Consider the following 13,538-nt stretch of genomic DNA (forward strand, 5'->3'; position numbering starts at 1 on the left):
CAAATTCTTCTTATTTGTGACTGTAATATATTTGTTTTTATCTTACAGGTAGCATTTATCAAATAGCAATAAAAATTAAATTGCATCAGTAATACTCAAATGCAGACTACAAAACCAAATTGCTGCTTAGGACATTTAATTACAAGAAATTTTTCTGTGGTTTACTTCCAAGGCCTTACTCCAAAGACATTACTAAATGTTTGATTGTTTTCATTGTTTTAACAAATATATCCCTGATTCAGTTGGTTTTAGAATCAGTCAATACACTCTACTTACCAGGTATAAGTTCTTTACAACATATTTCCCAAATGTTCTGTCAGGAATTGTCCTTCAACATTTGTAATGCATCTTGTGCAATTATGGAAATGCTATGTACATCAAGCTACCTTAACACCTTGTGTGCTATCGTGATAATCTTGGCCATGTACGTGGAGTACTCGTGGAATGTATAATTTGACTTTGTATTGAATATCTGCCATCACTGGAATTGTGCGAGATATGACTGATATGAAATTGCTCCCTCTTTCATTCAAGTACAGAATTGAAACCTCCTTGGACTTGAAGTTAATTAATTAGTTATTTTTGGATTATCTCAGTTCTTAGACTGATTATTGAAATATTTAAGGAAAGTTTCTTTGTGGTAGGTAGTAATAAAGTAGCTCTTTAGTAATTAACTGTTGTTGTTGTTGTGGTCTTCAGTCCTGAGACTGGTTTGATGCAGCTCTCCATCATACTACTCTATCCTGTGCAAGCTGCTTCATCTCCCAGTACCTACTGCAGCCTACATCCTTCTGAATCTACTTAGTGTATTCATCTCTTGGTCTCCCTCTACAATTTTTACCCTCCACGCTGCCCTCCAATACTAAATTGGTGACCCCTTGATGCCTCAGAACATGTCCTACCAACCGATCCCTTCTTCTAGTCAAGTTGTGCCACAAACTCCTCTTCTCCCCAATCCTATTCAATACCTCCTCATTAGTTACGTGATCTACCCACCTTATCTTCAGCATTCTTCTGTAGAACCACATTTCGAAAGCTTCTATTCTCTTTTTGTCCAAACTGGTTATCGTCCATGTTTCACTTCCATACATGGCTACACTCCATACAAATTTGTTCAGAAACGACTTCCTGGCACTTATATCTACACTTGATGTTAACAAATTTCTCCTTCAGAAACACTTTCCTTGCCATTGCCAGTCTACATTTTATATCCTCTCTACTTCGATCACCATCAGTTATTTTGCTCCCCAAATAGCAAAACTCCTTTACTACTTTAAGTGTCTCATATCCTAATCTAATTCCCTCGACATCACCCGACTTAATTCAACTACATTTCATTATCCTCGTTTTGCTTTTGTTGATGTTCATCTTATATCCCCCTTTCAAGACAAATTAACTATTATGTTTGGAATCCAATTAACTATTATGTTTGGATTAATTATTATTGATATACTTAGAACATGCAGTGGTGGAAGCAGTGATCCAGGCCATAACAGCAAGCAAGGAGGTGCCAGTGTCAGCGCTTCTGTCAATACGGCACAGCACTGACCTTGCTAGCTGTACATCACAACACTTCTGCTCTCGTAACTATGGTTGGAAGAGACCAGTGTGTAGCCACGGTGATGGATGGCAGTGTTCCAGGGCAGAACTGGGACTGGGGATGCAGAGGTGGCAGCAGATGCTGACAAATCCCAGGAGCTCCTAGCTGAGAGGATGTTAGTTTGACTTCCAGCCCATCCACGTTGCAGCTCTGGAACATAGTTGGAGGTCCCTACAAGATGCTGGACAGAGATTGGCAGAAACCAAAATATAGCAGACACCAATTATATGTCTGTCTGTGTCATGCCCAAACTGGCTGACTGCCAGCTTTTATACAAAACAATGCAGGTCATGTTGCAGTTAAGATCACATATGCAGCCCACCAAATGCTGTCAAAATGTCTCAAAAGCGCCAGTCATTGCCCCACCAGCCAGGTTATGATCTCGGAGCTGCTAGATTAATGTAAATACTGAGCGTGTAGGTGTCAAGTGTCCGGATTTCGGCTGTGGTCCCCAGCCTGTGCCCTGCACCACTACAGTCCTGCCTTTCTGGAATTCTTGAGTTGCTTTAGTCTGGCTGCAACAAATGAACTGTTCCTGCAGTCCACATTTTACAGAGCACTAGTCTGGAATAAAAGTTATATGTAGCTACCATATGTCCACACTCATGCTTTTCCCTATTTACATTTACACAGTTTTTACTGTTCCACCTTCTTGGTCTCGGCCACAATTACAAATCTCTCTGTAGTTTGTATAATTCTAGTCACTGGTTGGTTATCTAAACAATACACAAGTGCTGTGACACGGGCACTAGTATATCTGATATATATCTTGCTACTCCACTGGTTGCTCTGGCCCACATCATTCTTGCCCACTTTCCAGAATCACTGCACAGCAGCCTACAGCTAGCCCATGGGAGAGTGTCACAGAGACGCTGAAAAACCTGAACTGGCAGACTATTGAAGGTAAGCATAAACTATCCTGAGAAAGCCTACTTACAAGGTGTCAAGAACTGGCTTTAAATGAGGACTCCAAGAATGTACCACTATACTAATAGTATGTTAATAAACTAAAAATTGCTCACATAAGAATCTTGAGGACATGGTTAGATTAATTACAGTGAGCAGACATTTAAATAATCATTGTTCCCATTCTCAATAAGTGAATTGAGTGGGAAGAAAGCATAATAACTGGTACAATGGAGCACACCCTCTTCCATGGGCTTAATAGTTGTTTGCAGAGTGTAAATGCAGATGTAGTCCACAAGACTCTCACTTGTCAATTCGACAGCAGTGTTAAACCATCTGTGCCAAAACAGTTGCGGTATTCTGGGATGCATTCTACAATTTCATGAACTAGGTACAAACTTTTCTGAGTACTGTACCACATCATAAAGTGGGGAGGGGGAGAGAGAGAGAGAACTTTATTGGAGAAACCAATTTAGTTGAAATGTTGGCTTTCTCCATTATAGTTTTTTACATTATGGCACAGTACAATTCTCGGAAAACTTTTATGTCAACTGACTATGGCCACAGAAGCCTAATGACTATATGTTCTGTAGTAACCACAACCAACAGCGGGAACGCCTTGGGCTGCGGATCGGAGCCGCCAGTGCTGACCACGTCCATTTGTTCTGCCGCATGTTCGACTTCCGCGGCGGAAGGTACTAGATGTTCTGCACTCCTTGACTCTTACATGTAACCTTAAAATGTATCATTTATGCTAACCTAGTTATCACTCTTTGTGCTGTGACGTCCGAATAAGACACAGCCAGGGCAAAAGCACCACAGGCACAAAGATGCGAGGTGGTGCCAGTGCCATAGACACTCACCACCTGCACAAGTTCAACCAGTGTCAAGGGTGGCCCTGAGGATGAAGAAATCAACTTCACCTCAGCCAAGTACAATCCACCAAGTACCGGATAACAATGGACAGAAGCCTACTCAAAAGATAGAAGAGCAGTGCTTACCCACTTAGTTATATATCATCATCCAGGACTGACATAGACACGGAACATTGTTTAGTGAATTCTTAGAATTGAACAGACAGTTGTAAATTGTATTTGCTATATACAGTGAAGTCTACCTGCAATTATTTGCACTTAGTCATTGAAGGCCTTTTTTTGTGTTACACTACAAGCAGTGCTGCAGACTTCTTTATTCAACCAGTCAGAAAGATAAGTACACTTTAACTCGTTTGTGTGACTTTGTTACTAATTGGTTGGAGCGTTGTAGAACCTTCATTCTCCTATCCAGTTACCTGATCCTGGAGCATAGCTATGTAATGGTGGAAGGGAGAATAGTGGTGTACTGCACCAGAAGCCATTTCAAGAACTCAGCCTACTGTTACAGCAGTAGCAACGAGGCCTTTACAAAATTGGTGACAGGAGTTTACAAAGCTTTGCAAAGTGATCAACATGTTGCAAGGCTAAACTAAGTTTCCACAATACACATTACACATTCTCCATAGTTAGACATCTCACCTAGAAGTTTGTTTAACCTACTTCCCAATCACTTACTTTAACTACAGCAAAAACGTCTCCTTTTGCTCCTACGTGAGCCTCTTGCATGAATGCGACGTCTTCTGCGATTTGAATCTCGGTGTTTGAAAATGCATTCAAGCGTAGGCAGATCTGCAACATATACATGCACATGTTCAGAAGAAGAGTTTAGCCTAGACTATTCACAAAAAGTAAGTAATTCACAGTAGAGTCACTGCTGTTGTGTTAAATTGTCCACTCGTATTAACGTGACCATCTGTCAAAAGCTCGATTAACCACCTTTCACAGTGCAGCCCGCTATGAGCTGTGCAGGAAGAGTGATGTTCTGGAATGTACTGACAAGGATGTGGAGCCACGGCGACTCCAGTGCTGTGGCCAGCTGCGCTAGGTTTCTCGATTGGAGACCCACAGTGCGAACAGCCTAACTGAGGTGGTCCCATAGATTCTCAACTGGGTTTAAAACTGAAGCTTTTGGTGGCCATGGGTGTCCAGTAAACTCATCCTGGTGCTCTTTGAACCATGCATGTACACTGTGTGACGCATCGCACTGTCCTGCTGGTAGGTACCATCGTGCCGAGGAAAAAGAAAGTTACATTTAAGGCTGGACATGGTCCCCAAGGAGAGATGCACACTTGTGTTAATCCACTGTGCCTTCCAGAATGACATCATCATCATCATCCAGAGAATGGCAAGAAAACATTCCCCAGACCATAACGCTCCCTTCTTGTTTGCTTTCAGATATTTCACACTGTACATGCCAACGGTCATCTGTACACTTGAGTATAAAATGTGATTCATCTGAAAAGGCCACCCATCACCACTCATTTGATATCCAGTTGCAGCACTGATGTGCAAATTCCAGCCTTTGTCGCCGATGACCAGCAGTCACCGTGGGTGCAGGAAACAAGTGCCTGCTGCGAGGCCCATACGCAGCAATGTTTGCTGAATGGTCATTGAGAAGTCGCTGTTGGTAGCCCCATGGTTCATCTGAATGGTCAGTTGCTAATCAATTGCACATCTACAATCCCTGGCCAAATCATTATATGCACTGCACATTATTAATGTTATTTGTAATAATTACGTGGTGAGTACTATATTTATTGTGATTAATTGGAAAATTTATGACAGTTATTCAGGGCAATTATTACAAAGTTGAATTTTGTGTCTATTGTTGCTACGTGACATTGGATTGTTGACTTATTGTAGGTATAAATGTGCAGAGTACAGCATACAGGAAAGGACCTGGTCAGTGGCGTTCTCGTGTGTAACTGGTGTAATACTTTGTTCGCTTTGATTATCAATTTTGTAATATTGGCATCACAAATGATTGTCTAACAGCCAGATATTACTAATTGTGACCTTAAAAAATGGGTCAAAGAGGGAACATTTCACCGCGTAAGAAAGCTGAGGTCAAAGCCCTCATTAATACGAAAATGTATACCAATCGGGAAATTTCACGAAGGTTGGAAATGTCAGAAGCTAGTGTGAGGCTCATAAAGAATAAAATTGATTCAGGTGAAGAATTGAGTCCCAGGAGGAAGAATAAATGTGGAAGATAACTTATTTTCACCCCAAGGTCAGAAAGATTTCTTAAAAAAAAATTTGCCTAGAAAACAGATTTGCAACAACGAAACAGATAAAATCTCAACTGGAAGAGGCTAATGTGAATGCATCTGAATGCACTATTCGCAGAAAGTTGAATGATGCTGATTTTGAGGCCTCTCGACCCACTAGAAAACCAGGGTTAACAGCCACAATGAAAGTGAAGTGGGCTAACTGTGGTGTGATAAGGATGTGGGTTTGTGGAGATCATTAATTTAACTTTAAAATTATTATTTATGATATGATATAACCTATGTAAATTTATTCATAGTATATTATGTTTCTTGATTTTTACAGGTATGCTTCAGTGATGAAAGCATGTTTGAAATTTTGACTAACTAATCTCAGTCTGTGTGCCGTCAAACAGGAGAAGAATTTCATCCCAACTGCATTATTCAGACCGTAAAACACACAACTAAGGTGATGATTTGGTCTGTCATCTGTGGAAAGGGTACAGGATGTCTTTGTGTGGCTAAAGGCATAATGATGCAAGATCAGCACAAGGAAGTCTTGCAAAAACGGTTAATACCACAGCTCAGAGAATGGTTCCCGAATAGGGAACCATTTATTTTTATGCAGGATGGAGCTCCCTGTCACACAGCCAGGTCAGTTAAATTCTTTCTGAAGGAACAGAATATCCCTCTGTTACACTGGCCAGGTAATAGTCCTGACATGAGCCTCATAGAAAATGTATGGGAACTAATGAAGAGGGAGGTGGCAAAAGATGTCATCATAACAAAAACACAGATCTTAGAGAAGATCCTCCATGTGTGGTATCATCATTCACAAATGCAGGACACAATAGCCCTGCATTGACAGCATGCCACATCTTATTAATGCTCTCATAGCTGCAAAAGATGGCTCAGCAAGATATTAAAACTAATGTTTTCACTTTCACAATATTTTAATTTTTGTTGTAATTATTGAAATAAAATATTTTCAACAAATACTACATTTCATTGATTTGTTGTATCACCTTAGTTATGAAGTAGACTACATATAATCATTTTATCACAATTTATGTATTAAAATAAAACAAATTTCATTAGACATAAATCAAAATTTGCTCAAAAACTGTAGTGCATCTAATAAATTGGCCAGGGACTGCATTTGTCCATATACATCTCTGTAGTCATCGTTCACCCCTGTCATCTGTTCCCTGTGGAGAACCACAGTTGCCTCAGTACTGGTTTTGGATAGCACCATTTGGCCCAAAACCCAATGGTCGTGCAGATAAATCACTCTATTTCTGCATTATGATGACTGCACTGTTTTCCGCATCTCCTTGCCAAGTTTTATATACCCTCCACTGCTAGTGCCACCACATGCTATCTGAGCGGTTATTGTACTTTGATGGTGAACAAGGGGGTAGGTGGGGGTAGTCATATTAAAGTGACTCAATTGTGTATAATACCTGTAAGGACTGGAGAACCATCACTTAAAAATTAAACTGTATCTCTCACTCTGAGACACCATTCAGTGTATTGTGCTTCATGAGATCCTTGATAACACAGACTTGTTTGACCACACGTACTTTCCTAGGCACAACTTGTTTCTTAATACACCTACAGTACTACATAAAATTTCCTGGTTCTGTTATACTGGTTCTGACCGTTATCCCAAGTGGATTTTTTGCAATCATATGCACTGTTTCTTGGCAACCATGAAGCAGTTTAATTGATGAACCCAGGACCAATAACTTCTTTTGTATCCTGCTGCTTTGAGGCACTGTCACATGATCCAAAGTAAAAAAGACCCAAACCATAACATGTTTTTGCAACACTGATATGTTCACTTTGTCAGCACTCTGCAACATTACTATAAAGTAGAATAAGCACCAGGAATTGTGGCATAGAAATGAAAAAAGAAGGAAAAGCTACGTACACAACTTGGGCACTGTGTGGACATCAAATCATGTATCTGCTAATGTAGAACTCCCAGACATATAATTTATATGACAACATTAAATTAAATCTACACTCATCTACCATTTACACGACTGCCTCCTACATACACTCACCTACACTTCCCCAACGTACCCTTACCTTCGTACTTGACATATTCCACACAGAAAGGGAAAAGCGGACAGGTACAAAACCAGGAAAACTGGGAACCAGGTTTCCACAAGCAGTTACAATAAATACATGTTTGTGTTGATTTTAATTGTTTCCACTATCTGTTTAATTTTCCCGTTTTAAAACTAGGGGACACAATTCTCACTTTTAATAAAAAGGTGAAGATGTGGGTCTTACTTTTGAAGAGAAGTTAACACGATTCCACACCTTAAAGATCTGAAACTGAGATGTCTTAAGACATTAAACATTCTGAAATGTGTCAGTCACAGGTCTTGGGGAGCTGACAGGGCACGTCTGCTCCAACTTTACAAGGCCATTGTGCGACCCCAGCTTTAATACAGGTGCCAGATTTATGGGTCAGCAAGTCCTTCATACCTTAAGATGCTGGATGCAGTTTACCACGAGGATATTAGGCTGTCAACAGGGGTCTGTCGCACGAGCCCTGTTGTTCACTTGTGTGCGGAGGCTGGTACGCCAAGATACAGGGCATTGCCCATTCCTATATTGCAAGCATCCAGCTATGTTGTTCAGCTGCCATTGGAATGTCTGTTTGACCATCGGCCACAAGCAACAGGGCCATTTGGGATCCGTGCAAGGGAAAGCCTTGAGTTATTACAGGTAGGGGGCATTAAGGTCCAAAGCCAGGGGTGGAGTAGGGCATCCCTCTGGCTACTATCAAGGCCCAGATTGCTTTTAGAACTGACTGCTTACAGGAAGCATTGTACCCAGACTATGTTTGTAAAATTCAATTTAATGAGATTTCACGTAGTCAACCCAGATTTTATTACTATCTACACAGATGGTTCTAAGCAGGGAGATTTTTTTGGTTGTTCTGTCATGTTCCCCGACATTGTCCTCAGGATAAGGCTCCCAGAGCAGTTTTTAGTTTATTACGCAGAACTGTTTGCTATCCTGAGGGCAATGGAGCAGACGATGCAGCATCATGACCAAAAATTTATCATCTGCTCCGATTCTCAAGTGCCCTTCTCACTATTGGACAGATGTATGCAGTAGATCGGACAGTGCAACAGGTACAGGACGGTATCCTTCTCTTGCATAGGCGAAACAAGAAAATCATTTTTTTCTGGGTTCCAAAGCACATAGGGATTCAGGGAAATGAACTTGCTGATGCGGCTGCCAAGGAGCCTTGCTTCCTTCCTCCTCCTGCTCGCTGTTCAGTCGCTCTGTGGGATCTAACTTCATTTGTGACCAGGAAGGTCATGTGTTGGTGTGAGGCTCAGTGGCTGGAAGTGAGGAATAATAAATTACGATCCATAAAGACTTCAGTAGTGTGACCAGGGATTACCTCCTTCTGCATGCAACTGTTGAAGTAGTAGTCCTTACTCGACTTAGAGTGGGACATTGTCCATTGACACATGGCTTCCTCTTATGTCAGGAGGAGCCCCCAGTGTGTCAGAGATGTGGGACACAGCTGTCAGTATGACATAGTTTAAATGGGTGTGTTTTATATGACAACCTGAGGGTTGAACTGTGTCTCCCACAGGATCTTCCCTTTACTTTAACTGAGCTCTATTTTAACTGATAGAGGTGAGTGTTGTTCATGTTTTAAAATTTTGTGCGGTGTCCAGAATTCTTCACAAAAAATTTAGTGTGAGATCTTAATGTGTCACAAAGTTGCTGGGTCAAGTATTATTTATAAGTCATCATCCAGCCACAGTTATCTGTCCCTTTTTTAACAGTATCTTTACAAGTACTTTATCCATGATTTTATTTAGTTATTCTGCTGTGTCTCATTGGGATTTAATTATGTGCTTTTCTGAAGCTCACTTCTTGGCGTTGCTTTACAATTCTTGTGGTGAGATAATACTTAGTTTTCCAGTTTATTGATCTTTTTCTGTAGATTTTCGCAATATTCTTTGGTATATCATTAATGCAAGGGCACTGTTGACTTTGCTGGTTAGTGCTCTCTGCCATAAATTATAATTATCATCATCATCATCATCAGGGCTGCAATGATCACTATGGAGCGGTGGAAGAGCCACTCTTCTAATAGTCTGAATGGCAATGATTCTCCCACTCTGGGCATTGTGGGTCTGAAAGATTGGCAAAGGCTATAGGAGGCCAGTGTGTGGAGAAGGTGGCTGCAGTAAGACAGATGGCAAGCATGTGGACTCTTTATTAAAGCCGTTACAGGTGTGTTCCTTTGTCTGGTGGCCCAGACCGACACTGACCCATGGCTTCCATGTTTGACAGGTGTGCTCAGGTGTCTATTTCACAGCCCACAGTGATGAGAAATGGTGTTCACAAGGACAACAGTAGCTGTTTCCAACATCTTGCGTGTTCGGCATACCTCAGTAGTCGAGTGTCAGATGCAGTGGCCTAATGTCATTCTTACACTACTGGTGCAGCAGCTGTGTCACACCCAGTTGAGTGAGTTTCAGGTGGTGGCAGGTACCAAGCATCTCAGTGACTAGCAGTGTATTGGTTTGATCCTCATCCTACCTGGCAGCAGCCTGCAACAGCAAGAACATTGACGGCCTCATGTCAGAAGCCAACAAGTAGTGGACACCAATACGAAGCCCAACGTGGCCAGATGGCCAGCTTTTATGCCAGACAAGGCAAGTGTTGTTGCAGTTGATGTCACGTATACTGCCTGGCAAATGCTGTGGAAGTGTCTGAAAACTCTGTTATTGCCCCAGCAATGGGCCGAGATGCTGAATGACAATCAGTGATAAAAATGTATCTATCTTGGCACACACGAGGACTACAGTGTCTATGTACAAGCTGTAATTAGTGTAACTTATGAGACCAATGCTTATCAACAAAGCTTCCATAGTGCACCATAGACTGCCAGCTGATGCACCAGAGATACATATTTTAAAATTTTGACTTGATCAAAGCATCATATTTGCTATCAGTGACAATGGTTCAAGTGTAGTGTTAATGATTACCACAGTACAAATGGCATCTAAAACCATATGGGTAAAAAAGTAAGCTTCAAAGACGGATGAAATATGGTAATTAGATATTCCATCATTTTTTGGGAGATTATCCAGGATACTGTACTGATATTTTTGCTGAAAGCCTTTCAGCCATTCTCAAAGTGAATCACTTGAAAAATTTTTAAAACACTTTACATTGTGGCATAAGTGCCCATGCATCAGAGATAACATTGTTGGTAAAAAGAGCATCAGTCAGTGATAAAACTGGATGCCTCTACAAGTAAAACAAAGCAAACACAGAGTTGGTGAATCCACAGTGCTTATAAAGTATCTGATTGATTATTATGGATGGCATATGTCAGAATTTCAGGTATTGAAGGGTTAGAACAATATTCATTTGAGACTGCAGACCTAAACAAAGAGGTTTCCATGATTTGTCGAGTTGGAAACCCTCGTCTCAGTTGAGCATGTTGTCTGCTAATTGTATTTCCACAGCTTCCTTTACCACTGAATCCCAGAAGGATGCGACTGTGGCCAGTACCTTACTTTTCCATTAGTCATGGAATGGCCAATGGAAATAGAGTGTTCAGCCATTGTAGAGTTCTTTGGTTATGGTAGGCAAGTGTGCTCAATGCAACATATTTTACAGTGTGTGTTGTCTGTCCTATGTACCTTTTACTGCATTCACAAGGAAGTTTGTTTAAACCTGCCTTTCACAAATGCAGACCCCAGAAGAGCTGCTGTCTTGGCTGGTGGCAGGAAGGTAACATCCACTTTATGCTTCTTCATTATTCAATCTGCTGGGTAAACTTTAAGAAATACATCGTAACTGGATGCTTTTATAGACCACCTGCTTCAGAAGCCATAGTGACAGAGCACTTTGGGAGAAAACATGGAGAATATCATGAGTAAATTTCCCAATCATAACATTGTAATATGGGGAAACTTCAGTTTGCCAGGTCTAGAATTGGAGAGTCATGCAACTAAAACTGGTGCCAGAGACATGAATTCATGTGAGATTCTTTTGTATGTCTTAACCTGAAATTTACTTTGAGCAGATACAATATTGCAGTGCCTGTGTTATTCCGAATTATGATGTGAAGTTCCTCCGGACATACATACATGTCCGAAGGAACAGACGCCGTAGCGACTACAGCCATTATGAAAAACATGAAATGTATTCACAATTGTGAATATGAACTACCATCAGCTGTAAAATGGAATGACGACAATGAAAATTTGTTCCAGACTGGGACTCGAATCCTGATTTCCTGCTTATTGCAAGTGATCGCCTTACCATATGGCTGAGTACAAATCATGGCCAGACCCAACTTCCACATATCGTCAACTGTGTGTCCACTACCTGTACTCGTACATCCATTATGTGTAGTCCTGAACAGGACTGCATTATACTTGAAAGTCGCTTTCCCAGTGTCGGCAGGTAAAATGCCTCACCTGTACAGGAATATACATAATGGATGTATGGGTACGGGTTGTGGACACATGGTTGACAACATATGGAAGTTTGGGTCTGGCTGTGGGTCTTGCTCGGATAGCCAAATGGTAAGGCAACCGCTCACTATAAGTGGGAAGTCTGGGTTCAAGTCCCTGTCCAGCACAAATTTTCACTGTCGTCATTGCATTATACAGCTGATAGTACTCCATATTCACAATTGTGAATACATTTCAGGTCTTTGACCAGATAGTTACAGAAGTAATGTATGAGGGTAATGTCTTAGACTTCCTAGAACCTGATTTTTTAAAATCAGTTAATATAGAGGAGGGCATTAATTATAATAAGGCATTTATAGCATTGCTGACTGTTAGGTATTACAAGCAATTTTTAAAAAGGTAAGAAAATATTTTTGCTTAACAAGAAAGTGATTATAAAATAAAAAATCGGCTCTGATGATGAAGATATGACCCAAAAATGGATTACATTCAGAAATATTGTACCACGCCTTACAATTAGAGCGGTGTGTCCCAAGCAAGATTGTGAGGGATGGTAAAGATGCACCATGGTACAACAGCCATTTCAGAAAGTTGCTCTGAAAGCAAAGAAAAGATTTTTTTTAATTTTTGGCTTCTGGTATGACACTACATAGCCATTAAAATTAAAATAAAATGACAAAAATCAAAAATTGAGGTCATGATAGTCTTTCTGTTTGCACCTATCTGTGACTCAGGATCTCTGCTATATGGTAAATAAAATGACAATTAGAGCCATATAAAATGTAATGCTGATCAGACACACTGTTGACAGGAGTCACTCATAAATACAATTTCAATGAGAGTACTGGATATAACTGTCAGCAAACCAGTTGTTTGTATGACAGGGTAGTAATTCAGTTCCTTCAGTAAGCTCAACACCACCATTCCTTATAGATTTTTAGATCTTATTGACCAATAAACTTGTATACAGCACCATATGTACTTCTGGACACATCTCCAAGGACTGGGATAGTACCTTTTTTAGACTGAAGTCAGCTGATAGGTATACCTGCTCAAAGGAAGTCCCTCTAACTAAGGGCTCACATTCAGAGAATGTACAGGGTGTATACGTGGACGAGGAAAAAAAAAAACCCTGGATTTCCCAGTTAAAAATACACTTTCTCCCGGATGAAAATACATTTTTTTCCGTGTTAAGTAACAGTATACTTTTCCTTGGAACTGTTAAACTTATCAATCCTTTCAATGGTAATGGTTTTATACAACGGCGTAGAATTTCCTGGCACTTTAAAAAACGAAACTCAGGGGAAAAACACATTTTGGAAAGATATCTGATGTGCAGCAACATGTACACTGCATATTTTCGTATTACGAAAGTATAAATTCAAATTCCACCAAACACCACATGTTACTTTCTGAAGGATTGAAATCAAGATTGCAATGCGCTTTTGTAAGCCAGTCGTAACTCACT

At 40.6% G+C, this 13,538-nt stretch overlaps 1 long non-coding RNA gene across 1 annotated transcript; it reads right to left on the bottom strand.

The window, feature by feature from the left end:
• Window positions 1-1,596: 1,596 nt before the first annotated feature.
• Window positions 1,597-12,666, bottom strand: LOC126263185 (uncharacterized). Its single transcript, XR_007546860.1, has 3 exons — window positions 12,585-12,666; window positions 4,057-4,170; window positions 1,597-1,750 (listed from the first exon to the last, which is right to left on the bottom strand). It is a non-coding gene; the product is annotated as an uncharacterized LOC126263185 (long non-coding RNA).
• Between the last annotated feature and the right edge of the window lie 872 nt (window positions 12,667-13,538).

The sequence above is a fragment of the Schistocerca nitens genome, chromosome 6 (genome assembly GCF_023898315.1).
Source record: "Schistocerca nitens isolate TAMUIC-IGC-003100 chromosome 6, iqSchNite1.1, whole genome shotgun sequence".
NCBI classification, from domain to species: domain Eukaryota; kingdom Metazoa; phylum Arthropoda; class Insecta; order Orthoptera; family Acrididae; genus Schistocerca; species Schistocerca nitens.